This window comes from Portunus trituberculatus, chromosome 49 (genome assembly GCF_017591435.1).
Source record: "Portunus trituberculatus isolate SZX2019 chromosome 49, ASM1759143v1, whole genome shotgun sequence".
Classification (NCBI taxonomy): domain Eukaryota; kingdom Metazoa; phylum Arthropoda; class Malacostraca; order Decapoda; family Portunidae; genus Portunus; species Portunus trituberculatus.
In genome coordinates this window covers 13,397,860-13,405,359 of record NC_059303.1, presented here as the reverse complement: position 1 = coordinate 13,405,359, position 7,500 = coordinate 13,397,860, and the positions used below count along the sequence as shown (strand labels likewise).

Below are 7,500 nucleotides of genomic sequence, written 5' to 3'. Positions count from 1 at the left end.
GTCGGTCAGTTAGTCAATCAGTCAGGTAGTTAGTCAGTCAGTCAGTCAGTCAGTTATGAAATGTATCAATTATTCAGGTAGATATTCAATCCTTGGTGAGAAAAACACTTAACTAGGAAATGACTCACTGTTGGAAGAGAGAGAGAGAGAGAGAGAGAGAGAGAGAGAGAGAGAGAGAGAGAGAGACTCATTACCTCGCATCAGAGAACCTTCCTAGGCTACAAGGAGCACGGTCAAGGCCAGAGTGGGGGGTGGATAGGAGAGGAAGAAGAAAAAGGAGATGGGGAGGAAGGGGAGGGGAAGTCACACATGGGTAAAGGTGGTGATGGTGGTGGTGGTGGTGGTGGTGGTGGTGGTGGTGTCAGGTGAGCTCTCTCCTCAAATGGTGATGTTGAAGCGCTTGGAGCATAATCTTGTGGCTGGACAGCGGGCAATGCAGATTCTACTTGTGTGTTTGTTACCTTAGACAAGAGTGTGGGAGAATTAGAAGGCTAAATGGCCCTATACTGATTTTATTCTCTATTTCTTCTGTGTTTCTTACCATAGACAAAAGCGTGGGAGGGTTTGAAGACTAGGTAACCATCTGCTAACTTTATTCTTTACCTGTGTGTTTGTTACCTTAGTGTGGGAGAGTTAGAAGGCAAAATGGTCATATACTGATTTTGCTCTCTCTTCTGTGTTTCTTACCATAGGACAAAAGCGTGGGAGGGTTTGAAGACTAGGTAACCATCTGCTAACTTTATTCTTTACCTGTGTGTTTGTTAGCATAGAAAATAGTGTTGAAGAATTAGAAGACTAGGCAATTATGTATCAACTTTATTTTCTACCTCTTCTGTGTTTGTTACCTTAGACAAAAGCACAGAAGAGTTTGAAGACCAAGTGATAATCTACTATTTCTATTATTTTTACCTCTTCTATGTTTCCTATGTTAGACAAAAGCATAGGAGACTTAGAAGACAAAATTATCATCTATTAACTTTATTCTGTACTTCTTCTGTACTTCATACGTTGGCCAAGAGCATGGGAGACTTATAAGACAAAATGACTAATTTTATTCTCTACTTCTGTGTTTGTTACGTCAGACAAGAGCGTGGGTGAGTTAGAAAGACTAGGTAGCCATATACTAACTCCATTCTGTACCTGTTGTGTTCCTTATCTTAGAGAACAACGTAAGAGAGACGAGTGTTGGCCTATGTAAGAAAAGTCACAACCCTTAAGACTCAGTAATGCCATCAGTGTAGCTTTGTGAACTTCGTAAGGTCATTCATTCAGTTTGCTTTTTTTTTTTTTTCATTCATGTTTAATAAGGTTATCTATTTAACCCCTTCAGTACTAGAACGCATTTTTATCATGACTTGGGTATGATTAGACGGTTTTATCAACATTAGGAAGGGTCTATGGAAGTTAGAAGATGAATGGCCACAGTCTTCACTACTGTAATCCTACCCCCTCCCCAACCCCCCACCCGCCATGAGTTCCTGAAGCTGTATAAAATCACCAAATAGTAAACAATGAATATGGAAACACGTCATGGAAGGAACTGAAGGGGTCAAGAAAGCCAAGACACTTCAGATTTAGCCTCTTAGCTTCGTTAGGTCACCAGGTCAGTTGCTGTTTGTTTTGCTATTTATATTTGTGTACTTGACCGAATTATTATCAAGTTTTAACATTTAGACCTAAGATAACAAGGTGAGCTGCAAGAAGCCATTAGACTCAACACGTGGCAATCCCTTTATTTAAATCCTACCTTCCTATTACCTCCTATTACCACCTGTCACTACCTATGGTTATATTTGTCTACGTAAAATCTTCCCTGTGACTGCACCAACTAACTAACTAGGTCGCGTAGAGTGGGTGATAGGGAAATACTAGCTGATGCAGAAAAGTGTAGGGAAACAATAGCTGATGCAGAGGAGTATAGGGAAACACTACAGAGGATATAGGAGGTTGTGTTTCCCTCCCACCCACTGTACACATTCGTCTGGATCTACATACTAGTACTATTAATATCCCTTCAATGCCATGACGCGTTTCCATATTCACTGTGCTTACTATTTGGTGATTTTACACACCTTCAAATACCTATGTGGTCATTAAAACTATGCAGACTGTGACCATTAATCTTCTGTCCTCCGTAAACCCTTCCTAATGCAAATAAAATCGTCTAATCGTACACAAAACTCAAGGTAAAAAAAAGTGTCCCAGTACTGAAGGTGGTTAATATTGTACCTTACGTTACCTTCAGTGTACAGTGGCGAGGTGAAGTGTATACCATTGCGTGGCGTGTTTGCAAGTCCCGGTCCGTAACTACTGAAATTTTGTGTGTCATGCGGTTAGGAGTGTAAGCGTGTATTTAGAAAACGCTTTGCTCTCTCACCACGGCTGTTTTGAGAGGCCACGGAGATGACTAGCTGGGATATTAAGACTGTTTCTCCCTTTGATAATGTGGAAGTCCGTAGAAGTCTGTTATTATCTCATCTAAATCATAAAAACACCCTTAAAAACCCGTGTTACTTATGCTAGAGCCTTTTGAAATAGTGTATATGTAGTAGCCGGGATATTAAGACTGTTTCTCCCTTTAATAATTTAGAAGTACTGGTATTCCCGCCTTTAAATCGTAAAAACACCCTTAAAAACCCGTGTTACTTCTGCTAGAGCCTTTTGAAATAGTATATATGTAGTAGCCGGGATATTAAGACTGTTTCTCCTTTTGAATAATTTAGAAGTACTGTTATTCTGCTTGAGCCTTTAAATCGTAAAAACACCCTTAAAAACCCGTGTTACTTCTGCTAGAGCCTTTTGAAATAGTGTATATGTAGAAACGCTTTGCTTCCTCACCGCGACTGTTTTCAGAGGCCACAGAGATGACTAGCCGGGATAATAAGACTGTTTCTCCCTTTAATAATGCAAAAGTACTGTGAATCCTTCATTTAAATCGTAAAAACACACTTGACTCCTTCAGTACTGGGACACATTTTTACCTTGAGATTTGTGTACGATTGTTTATTTTATTTTTATTTTTTTGATTTTTTATTCAATTTCGTTTATTTATTTTCTTATTCTTGTGAGTTTTGTTTTTTTATTTATTTATTTATTTAATCATATCCTCCTTTTGTTTATTTACTCATGGTCTACACAATGAAGGGATTAGCAGTGGAATGATGAACTCAAATTTATATAAACCTAACTCAGAAACGTTCATGCTACTTCGCCGTTATAGAAAAAGAACTATGAAGTCTTATTTTCTTACCGACCTCCTTCACTAGCGAGGCTGAAATAGCGGCGGTTAAGACAAGACCACAGGAACGTAGGGAAGATAAGTGAAGTTGGAAGAAGCCACATAGGAAAAGTGCTTTTTTTTTTTTTTGTGTGTGTATATATATATATATAATATAGAGAGCATAAAAAAATACGCTCCACAAGTTTTGTCAAATAAGAGAAAGAAAAATAAAAGAAGCACTGGCAACACAATAAAAGAAACATAAGGGAGTCCGGAGTGCCGATGCGAAGGTAACACTCCCAACAACTGAACTGAACCTACACGTGACACTCCCATTTCCACGGTCCTTCTCATGTATAGATTAACTTAACTCAACCATATAGTATTTTTTGAACCCCTTCAGTACCATGACACGTTTCCATATTCATTCTGCTTACTATTTGGTGATTTTATACAGTTTCAGAACGTTATGTGGGGATTGAAATAGGGAAGCGTCTAGCCATTAACTTTTCAGCCCTTCCTAATGTAAATAAAATTGTCTGATCATACCCAAAACTCAAGGTAAAAATGTGTCCCAGTACTGAAGGGGTTAAGTAGCATCCATTCCTCTCTGCAATTAAGTGTATTGGTAAAGATGAAGGAGACTGAGACGTGGCAGCCTCTATAAAGCTCACCAATGTCCACCTGTCACCTTGTACCTCTTCACTGTTGAGGCCCCTGACCTGACGCACTTTTGTGGTACACCATGAGGGTACACGTAGCTCCAAGGGTACTGAGTTATCCAGTGTACCTTTTCATTGTTGCGTAATGCAGAATTTTGAGGCAATGTTAGCGATATTTGTTTTTATGTATGAGGGGAAAACTGGCCAAGGGCAACAAAAAGAAATGAAAGATAGTCCCACTTAGTTGTCAGTCCCCTTACAGATCCGAAAGGACTAGCCAAAAGTAAGGGATGAATATATCTAAACCTCCTCCTTAATTGAATATACAGACACAGGTAGGGAGTTCCAGAGTTTACCAGAGAAAGGTATGATTGATTAAGAAACTGGCATTACTAGTGTGCATTTTTTTATACTCTGTGTTGCCCTTGGCCAGCTTTCCCCTCTTACATAAAAAGAAAAAAATATATATATACATCATAGAACCTTCGTGTGTATAGGAACTGGCAGAGCTTTTAATGTTCCTCATATTCACGCTCTCTTTCTCTCGTCAGCCATCTTTAATTAACCACACATTCTCCGTCATAGGGCAACGCAATCACCTTATTCAGACAGACATTCCCATTATAACACCCTTTACCGGTAGGCGAAGGGCACACTGTCTCTGATGCTCCACTGCCCAGCCTTGAGGTACTCTGGTCTGTGGTGCTGATCAGAATAGTAATTTGTGCTTAATGACGTCACTGTTCTCTGGCAGGTGTAGTGATGGTTAGCTACTAGGTAAGGTAACACAAGGGAGGCGCCATTGTTGATTGAGATACCCACTAGTCATTTCCAGTCTATAGAGGAATGTAAGGGTTGTGTTATGCATCACACTAGAATAAGGTAGCAAGGTATGGCGTTAGTAAGATAGATACCCACTAGTCATGTAAGGGTTGGGTTGTGCGTTACACTTTAGAAGAAAGGAACAAAGGATGCCATTAGTAACATAGAGATGGCTACTGTATTTCTGAGTCAGTATAGAGGTACTCACTTACTTGTTTAGGAATCTTTAGAATTGCACTTTAGAATAAGGAAACAAAGGATGCCATTAGTAAGATAGAGAGATGGCTACTGTATTTCTGTGTCAGTGTAGAGGTACTCACTTACTTGTTTGGGAATATCTGTTATAGAATGATACTTTAAGAGTTGTTCGATGTTTTGTACTTCAGAATAAGTTAACAAGGGATGCAATTAGTGAGAGATAACCACTAATCTTTCGAGTCTTGTTTAGGATTCACTGTTATAGAATGGTACTTTAAGGCTTGTTCTATACACTGCACTAGGATAAGGTAACAAGGGATGATAATAAGATAGAGATAGTTACTAGTCTTTCTGAGTCTATAGAGGTACTTGTTTGTTTAGGAATCTGTTATATAATGAAACTTTAAAGGGTTGTTCTATGCATTGCGCTTTAGAAATAACAAAGGGAAGGCTTAAGTAAGAGATGGCTACTAGTCTTTCTGAGTCTATAGATGTACTCACTTGTGTAGGAATCTCTGTTGTAGAAGGGTTATTCAAGCTTTAGATGGCTACTGGTCTTTCAGAGTCTAGATGTACTCAGTTGTTTAGGAATCTTTTTAATAGAATGTTATTTAACCCCTTCAATACTGGGACACATTTTAACCTTGCGATTTGAGCATGATTAGACCATTTTATTGACATTTTCTGAACTCAATGGAGGTCAAAAGATTAATGGCTACAGTCTTCACTATTTTAATCCTCCACATGAGTTTCTCAAGCTGTATAAAATAAACAAATAGTAAACAGAATGAATATGGAAACGCGTCATGGTATTGGAGGGGTTAAGGGTCACTTTACGCATTACAATAGAATAAAGTAACAAAAGGGATGCCATTAGTGAGGTAGATCGAGATAACCACAAGTCTTTCCGAGTGTATAGAGGTACTCACTTCTTTGTTCAGGAATCTCTGCTACTGAACTTAATCCCTTCAGTACCATGACGCGTTTCCATATTCATTTTGCTGTCTATTTCGTGATTTTATACAGCTTCAGAAATTTATGTAGGGGATTAAGCTAGTGAAGACTGTGACCATTAACATCTTCAGTACCATGACGTGTTTCCATATTCATTCTGCTGTCTATTTGGTGATTTTACACAGCTTCAAACTTATGTATGGGATTAAACTAGTGAAGATTGTTTGCATTAATCTCCTGACCTCCATAGAGCCTTTCTAATATCAATAAAATGGTCTAATTGTACACAGATCTCAAGGTAAAAGTGTGTCCCAGTGTGAAAGGGTTACTGTCTGCATTACTCCTTCATGATAAGCCACGTTACTCCTTGAAAACGTCACTAGTGGTAAGATGGAGGTGGTCAGTGGATATTCCAATGCAGAAGGCGTGCTCTCTTACTTGTGTCGCCACCGCTGGTATAGAATGGTGCTTAGGTGGTAAACATGGCAACACTTCACCACTCTTTGCCTATTAAAGATATGACCACTTCATCACTCGTATTATCCATTAAAGGCATGACATCACTTCACCACAAACATGACATCATTTCACCACTCGTGTTACCTGTTGAAGACATGACATTACTTCACCACTCATGTTACCTGTTGACATGACATCACTTCACTACTCATATTATCCATTAAAGACATGACATTACTTCACCACTCATGTTACCTGTTGAAGACATGACGACACTTCACCACTCTTTGCTCTCTAAAGACATGACAGCACTTCACCACTCATATTAGCCGTTGAAGACATGGCAACATTTCACAACCCATGTTATTACCCATTAAAGACATGGCCACTTCATATCTCGTATTTCTCATTAAACGCCTATTTATGCAAGGTTGAAAGTGACATTACATCACTTCACCCACATTACTCATCAAAACACCACCAAACACCTACGAAATGCTAGTCTTGGGATCGAAAGACACATCATATCACTTCATTACTCATTACTCATCAGAACACTATTTAATACAAGGTCATTCAATACAAGTCTGGTAGTCGAAAGGGACATTATAACACTTTTTTGCTCACTTTACTCATCAGAACACTATTTAATGCAAGTCTGGGGATCGAAAGACACATAACATCACTTCATTACTCGCTTTACTCATTAGAACACCTCCAACCTGCTCCGGAATGCGAATCTTGGGCTGATGGAAACATAATAACACCCCACCACTCATGTTACTCATTAAAATACCACCAAACACCAACGGAATGCTAGTTTAGGATTGATTGAGACATTACTCACATTACTCATTATAGAAACTACGTAATACAAGTCTGGGGGTTTAATAGAGACAATTACACCTCCATAACTGCCCTCGTTACTTTACATTAGGTTGATTAACACGCAAAAACGAAGGGAATTATAATTATACCAAGGATACTAAAGAGTTATTGAATTACGTGGCTGGTTTCGTTCAAATATACTAATTTATTATATTTATTTTTTTATACCATGTGGGCTTTTCACGGGAATTTATGGGCTAAAGGGGATACTTTTTGGGGGGGTACCTCCTATCTCAAAGCCCACCCGCTAGGAAACCGTTGCCCCGAGTGAGGAAGCCCAACCTACACTCGGACAAT

The 7,500-nt window shown here is 39.0% G+C and overlaps 1 protein-coding gene across 1 annotated transcript in view; it reads left to right on the top strand.

Annotated features, from left to right (window-relative positions):
• The window catches only part of LOC123499357 (egalitarian protein homolog), a 60,816-nt gene that overhangs the window by 2,612 nt on the left and 50,704 nt on the right, over nucleotides 1-7,500 (top strand). The window lies entirely within an intron of this gene.